Source organism: Bos indicus, chromosome 7 (assembly GCF_029378745.1).
Source record: "Bos indicus isolate NIAB-ARS_2022 breed Sahiwal x Tharparkar chromosome 7, NIAB-ARS_B.indTharparkar_mat_pri_1.0, whole genome shotgun sequence".
Classification (NCBI taxonomy): Eukaryota; Metazoa; Chordata; class Mammalia; order Artiodactyla; family Bovidae; genus Bos; species Bos indicus.
Genome location: NC_091766.1, coordinates 12,624,058 through 12,634,648, shown reverse-complemented (window position 1 = coordinate 12,634,648; position 10,591 = coordinate 12,624,058).

Sequence of the window (10,591 nt, the reverse complement as noted above, 5' to 3'; positions counted from 1 at the left end):
CAAGCATATCTGCACCCTTTATTGCATATCATTAGGCCACTGCCAATGGTCTAGCTGTCTGGTCCCACCACCAAGAACAACTTATCCAAGGTCACCCCTTTAGGAATAAAGAAGTCATAACATCTTGCCTCACAATTACCCAAACATAAGTTCAGGTCACAAACATCCATGCACATAATAAAACCTCAAAGCTTCAGAGGCTTATTTCAGTACACAATAAACTGACTTGAGTTTCTGAGACCTATACCTACATCTCAGACCTGATGCTATATATGACCTTGGCCCAAATATGCCAGCAAATCTGGAAAACTCAGCAGTGGCCACAGGACTGGAAAAGATCAGTTTTCATTCCAATCCCAAAGAAAGGCAATGCCAAAGAATGCTCAAACTACCGCACAATTGCACTCATCTCACATGCTAGTAAAGTAATGCTCAAAATCCTTCAAGCCAGGCTTCAACAGTACATGAACCGTGAACTTCCAGATGTTCAAGCTGGTTTTAGAAAAGGCAGAGGAACTAGAGATCAAATTGCCAACATCCGTTGCACTATCAAAAACACAAAAAGAGTTCCAGAAAAACATCTATTTCTGCTTTATTGACTATGCCAAAGCCTTTGTGTGGATCACCACAAACTGTGGAAAATTCTGAAAGAGATGGGAATACCAGACCACCTGACCTGCCTCCTGAGAAATCTGTATGCAAGTCAGGAAGCAACAGTTAGAACAACGTGGAACAACAGACTGGTTCCAAATTGGGAAAGGAGTATGCCAAGGCTGTATATTGTCACCCTGCTTATTTAACTTATAGGCATACATCATGAGAAACACTGGGCTGGATGAAGCACAAGCTGGAATCAAGATTGCCTGGAGAAATATCAATAATCTCAGATATGCAGATGACACCACCCTTACGGCAAACAGCAAAGAAGAACTAAAGAGTCTATTGATGAAAGTGAAAGAGGAGAGTGAAAAAGTTGGCTTAAAGCTCAACATTCAGAAAACTAAGATCATGGCATCCGGTCCCACCACTTCATGGCAAACAGATGTGGAAACAACAGAAACAGTGACAGACTTTATATTTTGGGCTCCAAAATCACTGCAGATGGTGACTGCAGCCATGAAATTAAAAGATACTTGCTCCTTGGAAGAAAAGTTATGTCCAACCTAGACAGCATATTAAAAAGCAGAGACATTACTTTGCCAACAAGGTCCATGTAGTCAAAGCTATAGTTTTTCCAGTGGTCATGTGTGGATGTGAGAGTTGGACTGCGAAGAAAGCTGAGTGCCGAAGAATTGATGCTTTTGAACTGTGGTGTTGGAGAAGACTCTTGAGAGTCCCTTGGACTGCAAGGAGATCCAACCAGGCCATCCTAAAGGAAATCAGTCTTGAATATTCATTGGAAGGACTGATGCTGAAGCTGAAACTCCAATACTTTGGCCACCTGATGCAAAGAACTGATTCATCTGAAAAGACCCTGGTGCTGGGAAGGATTGAAAGTGGGAGGAGAAGGGGATGAGATGGTTGGATGGCATCACTGACTCAATGGACTTGGGTTTGAGTAAACTCCGGGAGTTGGTAATGGACAGGGAAGGAGGCCTGGCGTGCTGCAGTCCATGGGGTCGCAAAGAGACACGACTAAGTGACTGAACTGAACTGAACAGGACATTCATAAAACAGAAAAAACATTGAGAGGCCTCTGCCCTAAGGGCCTAGATAGAATGCTGGGACATCCCCCCCCCCTCCCCCTCTGTGTTGGAATGCACCTTATTCCACATTTGAAAACTCCACTGGCAATAAAATTGATGGGCTTACTTCCCAAACTAGGGGTGGGGGGTTCCTAGAGCTGATGGCAAATAGACTTTATAGGACCCCCTCAAACCTTTTGCAGGAGCTATTCATTATGCTCTGGTCATGGCAGACACTTGTATAGGCATATTACTCATCTGTGCCACCAGATTTCTGAAGCCAAAAGGCAAGAACTCACCAACATACTCCTACTGCCTTCAGTGTTCCAACATTTTTGTTGTGTTCAATAAATTTCTTAAAATATACAACACTGGGCCCTTCTAAAAAGGCATGGGTGGGGTGGTCTGGAAAAGATTACTACTATCTGCACCATTCTGAAAATTAATGGAAACTGCTGCTTCCCCAGGAGGTACCTGCCTCTTAACCAGTTAACCCCTGGAGCCCCTGGTAAGAGAACCACTCACTCCGCAGGGCTTTCTCCTACTGCTCTCCAGCTTTCAACCATGACCCTGATAATCACCCCTTACCTTTAATTATATGCCAGTATCACTCACTGTAACATAAGTTACATGTATTCATCATTTCACACCCCCTGACGGAAGAAAGTTTCACATAATGAGGTATAGTGAAGTCATTAGGGCATACATGATTTAAGTTGAACTTTATGCTAACTAAAATACTCTGTCTTGGACTTCCCTGGTGGTCCAGTGGTTAAGAATCTTTATGCCAATGCAGGGGACACAGGTTCAATCCCTGATCCAGGAAGATCCCACATGCCACAGGACAACTCAGTGCATACACCTCAACTACTGAGCTGACTAGAGCCCGTGCTCTGCAGCAAGCAAAGCCACTGCCACAGAGCAGCCCCTGCTTGCCACAGCTAGAGAGAGCGCACGTGCAGCAACGAAGACCCAGCACAGCCAAAACTAATTTTAAAAACACTCTGTCTTAGAGCCTGTCAAACATACGTTGTACATCTGCTTTAGCTATTATAGAAGCATGTCCCTCATCTTCCAGTCATACAGAGGATTAAGTCACAACCCGCTGCAGGCACCCACTGAAGGGTACTGGGGATGGGGAAAACAGGGTGAACCATTCTATGCTTTGGATAAGGGGCTCCTAGATAGTTAAGATGCATATTTAAGAAAGAATTTCAAGGATCCCAGATTCCTGCATCTCCCCATAGATGAAAAATCACTAAAAGCATTAACTTGAGATGTCTGTACTTTGTGATTAGGAATAATCTTTTACCAAAACATATGCTTATCTACATGTATTTCCCAGCCAAAAAAAAAAAATGTACTGGTCCTCCACTACCTCTTAGTAGCTCTGAGGGGACTGCTCCAGAGAGTTGTTTCCCAGGCTACAGTCCTCAGTTTGCCTTGAATAAAACTCTTTTCTATCCTTATTATAGACTGTTTATTGATTACTTGCATCAACACTTCCAACAGCATAACCTGACCTGCCCATATGCCTAACACTTCACAACTCCACCAAGATAATGTTAGAGACCTCCACATTTCAGATAAATTTTAGCTAATGCTGTACAATGGGGGAGGGAGGCTTCCCAGGCAGTTCAGCGGTAAGGAATCCACCTGCCAATGCAAGGAGACACACGAGATACAGGTTCAATCCCTGGGTCAGAAAGATCCCCTGGAGAAGGAAATGGCAACCCACTCCAGTATGCTTGCCTTGGAGAATCCCATGGACAGAGGAGACTGGCAGGCTGTGATCCATAGGGTTGCAAAGGGTCGGACACGACTAGGCACACATGCACCATCACCCACCATACGATGGGGACCTCAGTTAAGGGCCGGCCTACAGTGACTCCTCGTACTTCTATTAGGGGAAACACACTGACTGATGCCACCCACCCTGGCCAGGTGCCACAGTAACCATTTTCATGAGTTATTTTATGACAGGAGGTCCTGGCAAGGAACATGGAACTAACAAGCCACCACCAGCCGCAAGAGTTCAGGAGAGGTCAAAATGAGATGCCACGTGTCACCACCTCCCAGAATCCTCCTTGCTGGCATCCATCTTGGCTGAGCAATACATACACCACCTGGAAAGACTCTGAGTCAGAATGATTGGCTGGAGACAACCCGGAAACTAATCCCATCACCATAAAACCCGAGACTGTGAGCCATGTGGCAGAGCAGTTCTCCTAGGTTCCCCTTACCCTACTGCTCTCTGCCCAGGCGTCCCTTCCCAGTGAAGTCTCTTACTTTGTCAGCACATGTGTCTCCTTGGATGATTCATTTCCAAGTGTTAGATAAGAGGCGACTCTTAGGCCCTGGAAGGGGCCCCCCATCCTGCAACACTTCTGTTTGTATCTCTCCTTTACACATTGTAAAATACTCTATGCTGTTTAGGGCAACTTATGTCATACTCTCTAATCTCCACCTTTCTATCAACACCTCAAACTTTCTTTAATATGTCAAAACATCAAAGGGCTAATTGTAAGTATTTTTAAATTTTCTGTGTATTATGATATTTTGGTATCTTATAAAACCTTTCTGGCTGGGAAGAAACCATCCCTTCCAGGGCTGGACATTTTTTTTTTTTATTATTTTTAAACTTTACATAATTGTATTAGTTTTGCCAAATATCAAAATGAATCCATCACAGGTATACATGTGCTCCCCATCCTGAACCCTCCTCCCTCCTCCCTCCCCATACCATCCCTCTGGGTCATCCCAGTGCACTAGCCCCAAGCATCCGGTATTGTGCATTGAACCTGGACTGGCATCTCGTTTCATACATGATATTTTACATGTTTCAATGCCATTCTGGACATTTTAAGAGATAGCAAAGAGCCCAGCTAGAAGCATGCCTTTGATGTGCAAACTAACAAATTCAAAGCCAGACCTCCTCCATCTGGCCTGTACTCACCCTCTCCCTCCCTCCCCAGCAATATTTCCCATCTTAATCATCCCAGGGCCAGGGCCACACAGCTAGGGACCACCCCTGTAGTCCAAAGCCCACCAAAATTATTCAAGCTAGCCAATCCTAAACGGCTCGCTCTGCCGTGACTCGCGTCCCAGTAAAGGCTGCCCCCACCCCAGCCCCGAGTCTGTTGCCTCCTGACTGCCCCTGTATCATCCCCACGTGGCCCTGCATGGGATGTTGTGGCGTGTGTGCCTCCTGTCTCTAAGACATGTACAGCGTGAGTGCCCCACTACAAGGTACATTGTTTACTGTAACATAAGCATGTGACTTTAAGCTTTTGACAGCCGAGGCACCCATTTCAAAGACATCAATTTTCATTTGAGCTATTTTTACTTTAGACTTGGGGCCTTAAGGGGCCCTGCTGTATTTTCCTAAGCAAGGACCAAGGTGGTGGTGTGGTCAGGGCAGGAGACATAGGTGGCTAGTTCTCATTAGTTTGGCTTCACTTGAAAAACGGTTTCAAGAAACTGCCAGTGAAATGAAAAACTGAATTACCCAACCGTGAAGAAAAGAAACTTGCTCTTTCTGGCCACAAGGTGTCCTCAGGCATCTGAAAACCTAGTGCAAGTGTCTGGAGGACTGACCCAGAGACATGCTACACAGGCTGATCGCCTAGTGCTCTAAGCACTGTGGTGGTTTTAGACTGTTGGAGGGAGAAATCGAGACATGTAAGAGTTGAGCTGAGTCAAGGGTAACTCCTTGGGGAGTGGGACTAAGAAGCTGAATGCATTTGATTCATCATACTGTCCTCAGAGTTGTTCAGGCGCTGCCCTGGTGATCCAGTGGCTAACCCTCTGCTCTCCCAATGCAGGGAGTCTGGGTTCCATGCCTGGTCTGGGAACTAGGTCCCACACACTACAACTAAGAGTCTGCATGCAACTCAAGAAGGAAATGGCCACACACTCCAGTATTCTTGCCTGGGAAATCCCATGAACAGAGGAGCCTGGTGGGCTACAGTCCATGGGGTTGCAAGAGTCAGACACGACTTAGCAGCTAAACTACCACCAAAGATCCCATGTGCCTCAACTAAGACTTGGCGTGCTCAAAATAGATAGATAGAAATAAATTTTTTTTTTAAGTTGGTTAGATCATATCTAAATTAGGCAGCCAAATCAAGAATGGGAAGTCATGCCTCAAAGGCCCAACAGCTCCTTGACAGATAATCACCTATTGGAACCTTAGCTGTGTTTATATGTAACACTTAAGGATCTGACACTTCCAAGTATTTAAATAAATGGCATGTCTGACTAACGATAACTTCTCCCTGAGATGGCCCAGGTGAAGCACTTTTGACTTACCTAAACTGGTTTATTTGGGCCCTCAATTAGAAAAAGCTAGCTAGGGACTTCCCTGGTGGTCCAGTGGTTAAGAATCTGCCTTGCAGTGCAGGGGACGTGAGTTTGATCCCTGGCTGGGGAACTAAGATCTCACATGCCTCGGAGCAACTAAACTCACTGCAACTACTGAGCCCTCACGCCACAACCAGAGAGTCTGTGCACCACAAGGGAAAATCCCACATTTTGCAATTACAACCTGATGCAGTCAAGTAAATATTTAAGTATTTTTTTAAAAAAGAAAGAAAACAGGTAGGCAAAATCTGTCAGTGCAAACAAAGGTCAAGAGACTATTTTTGATGATTTCAAAAGGTTTGAAAAGACACTGCAAACAACACTCTAGCATGGCTCCAGAGGGTTTTCTGGACCATCAGAAAGACCCAGTGCTGCACTTTTTTTTTTTTTTTTTCTTTAACACTGTTTCTTTTACAGAAGGATTAGATGAAAAATAGGCATGATTGTTTAAAAGATATGAGCTTGATTAGCCTACTCTGCTTTCTAATGTGTTTGTCACTACTGGCGGCCAACTCTCCAAAACCTTACAGAAAGGAGAAAAAGAAAGCTGCCACATTATAAACAACAGTTCAGTGGCCCATGAAAACCACCCAGCCCAAATTTCAGTCGTTTTGAAAAGAATCACATCTCAAAAACATTGAAATCATTCCAAGCATCTTTTCTGACCACAATGCAGTAAGATTAGATCTTAATTACAGGAGAAAAACTATTAAAATTTCCAACATATGGAGGCTGAACAACACGCTGCTGAATAACCAATAAATCACAGAAGAAACCAAAAAAGAAATCAAAATATGCATAGAAATGAATGAAAATGAAAACACAACAACCCAAAACCTATGGGACACTGTAAAAGCAGTGCTAAGGGGAAGGTTCATAGCAATACAGGCACACCTCAAGAAACAAGAAAAAAGTCATATAAATAACCTAACTCTATACCTAAAGCAACTAGAAAAGGAAGAAATGAAGAACCCCAGGGTTAGTAGAAGGAAAGAAATCTTAAAAATTAGGGCAGAAATAAATGCAAAAGAAACAAAAGAGACCATAGCAAAAATCAACAAAGCCAAAAGCTGGTTCTTTGAGAAGATAAATAAAATTGACAAACTATTAGCCAGACTCATCAAGAAACAAAGGGACAAGAATCAAATCAACAAAATTAGAAATGAAAATGGAGAAATCACAACAGACAACACAGAAATACAAAGGATCATGAGAGACTACTATCAGCAACTATATGCAAATAAAATGGACAACGTGGAAGAAATGGACAAATTCTTAGAAAAGTACAACTTTCCAAAACTGGACCAGGAAGAAATAGAAAATCTTAACAGACCCATCACAAGCACAGAAATTGAAACTGTAATCAGAAATCTTCCAGCAAACAAAGCCCAGGTCCAGATGGCTTCACAACTGAATTCTACCAAAAATTTAGAGAAGAGCTAACACCTATCCTGCTCAAACTCTTCCAGAAAATTGCAGAGGAAGGTAAACTTCCAAACTCATTCTATGAGGCCACACTCACCCTAATACCAAAACCAGACAAAGATGCCACACAAAAAAGAAAACTACAGGCCAATATCACTGATGAACATAGATGCAAAAATCCTTAACAAAATTCTAGCAAACAGAATCCAACAACATATTAAAAAGATCATACATCGTGACCAAGTGGGCTCTATCCCAGGGATGCAAAGATTCTTCAATATCCACAAATCAATCAATGTAATACACCACATTAACAAATTAAAAGATAAAAACAATATGATTATCTCAATTGATGCAGAGAAAGCCTTTGACAAAATTTAACATTCATTTATGATTTAAAAAAAAAAAAAAACCCTCCAGAAAGCAGGAATAGAAAGAACATATCTCAACATAATAAAAGCTATGTATCACAAACCCACAGCAAACATTATCCTCAATGGTGAAAAATTGAAAGCATTTCTCCTAAAGTCAGGACTCTCACCACTACTATTCAACATAGTTTTGGAAGTTTTGGCAACAGCAATCAGAGTAGAAAAAGAAATAAAAGGAATCCAGATTGGAAAAGAAGTGAAACTCTCCCTGTTTGCAGATGATATGATCCTCTACATAGAAAACCCTAAAGACTCCACCAGAAAATTATTAGAGCTAATCAATGAATATAGTAAAGTTGCAGGATAGAAAATTAACACACATAAATCCCTTGCATTCCTATACACTAACAATGAGAAAACAGAAAGAGAAATTAAGGAAACAATCCCATATACCATTGAAATGAAAAGAATAAAATACTTAGGAATATATCTACCTAAAGAAACAAAAGACCTATATATAGAAAACTATAAAATACTGATGAAAGAAATCAAAGAGGACACAAATAGATGGAGAAATATACCATGTTCATGGATTGGAAGAATCAATATAGTGAAAATGAATATACTACCCAAAGCAATCTATAGATTCAATGCAACCCCTATCAAGCTACCAATGGTATTTTTCACAGAACTAGAACAAATAATTTCACAATTTGTATGGAAATACAAAAAACCTCAAATAGCCAAAGCAATCTTGAGAAAGAAGAATGGAACTGGAGGAATCAACCTGCCTGACTTCAGGCTCTACTAAAAAGCCACAGTCATCAAGACAGTATGGTACTGGCACAAACACAGAAATATAGATCAATGGAACAAAATAGAAAGCCCAGAGATAAGTCCATGCACCTATGGACACCTTATCTTTGACAAAGGAGGCAAGAATATACAATGGAGAAAAGACAATCTCTTTAACAAGTGGTGCTGGGAAAACTGGTCAACCAGTTGTAAAAGAATAAAACTAGAACACTTTCTAACACCATACACAAAAATAAACTCAAAATGGATTAAAGATCTAAATGTAAGACCAGAAACTATAAAACTCCTAGAGGAGAACATAGGCAAAACACTCTCCGACATAAATCACAGCAGGATCCTCTGTGACCCGCCTCCCAGAGTACTGGAAATAAAAGCAAAAATAAACAAATGGGACCTAATTAAACATAAAAGCTTTTGCACACCAAAGGAAACTATAAGCAAGGTGAAAAGACAGCCTTCAGAATGGGAGAAAATAACAGCAAACAAAGCAACCGACAAAGAATTGATCTCAAAAATATACAAGCAACTCCTGCAGCTCAATTCCAGAATAAACAACCCAATCAAAAAATGGGCCAAAGAACTAAACAGACATTTCTCCAAAGAAGACATACAGATGGCTAACAAACACATGAAAAGATGCTCAACATCATTCATTATCAGAGAAATGCAAATCAAAACCACAATGAAGTACCATTTCACACCAATCAGAATGGCTGCTATCCAAAAGTCTACAAGCAATAAATGCTGGAGAGGGTGTGGAGAAAAGGGAACCCTCTTACACTGTTGGTGGGAATGCATACTAGTACAGCCACTATGGAGAACAGTATGGAGATTCCTTAAAAAACTGGAAATAGAACTGCCATACGACCCAGCAATCCCACTGCTGGGCATACACACTGAGGAAACCAGAATTGAAAGAGACATGTGTACCCCAATGTTCATCGCAGCACTGTTTATAATAGCCAGGACATGGAAGCAACCTAGATGTCCATCAGCAGACAAATGGATAAGAAAGCTGTGGTACATATACATAATGGACTATTACTCAGCCATTAAAAAGAATGCATTTGAATCAGCTCTAATGAGGTGGATGAAACTGGAGCCTATTATAGAGTGAAGTAAGCCAGAAAGAAAAACATCAATACAGTATACTAATGCATATATATGGAATTTAGAAAGATGGTAATGATAACCCTATATGCAAGATAGCAAAAGAGACAGATGTATAGAACAGTCTTTTGGACTCTGTGGGAGAGGGCAAGGGTGGGATGATTTGGGAGAATGGCACCGAAACATGTATATTACCATATGTGAAACGGATTGCCAGTCCAGGTTCAACGCATGAGACAGGGTGCTCAGGGCTGGTGCACTGGGATGACCCAGAGGGATGAGATGGGGAGGGAGATGGGAGGGGGGTTCAGGATGGGCAACACACGTACACTCATGGTGGATCCATGTCAATGTATGGCAAAACCACTACAATATTGTAAAGTAATTAGCCCCCAATTAAAATAAATAAATTTATATTAAAAAAAAAAAGAAAACAAAAGAACCACATCTGTTTTTAATGCAAAAAAACCTGGACATTTTAAAAGAGACTGCCATGTGCAACTTCCCTGGCAGTCCAGTGGTTAAGACTCCAAGCTTCCAATGAAGGAGGCTCAGGGTTCAATTCTTGGTCAGGGAACTAAGATCCCACATACTGTGTGGCAAGGCCAAAAATAAAATTTAAAAAGGCTGCCACAGGTTTAAATTAGACTCAGGACATGATGATTTTAATAAGGAACAGGGGTGCTCCCAGGACTATGAGAAGGTATTCCCTCTCCTCACAAACACCTCAGATGAAACCAAAATAACATTCAGAAGGGCAACTTCTAAATTCTAAGGCCCTTGTAGACATGGAGGCAACCTTATCCATTCTCAGCCCTACCC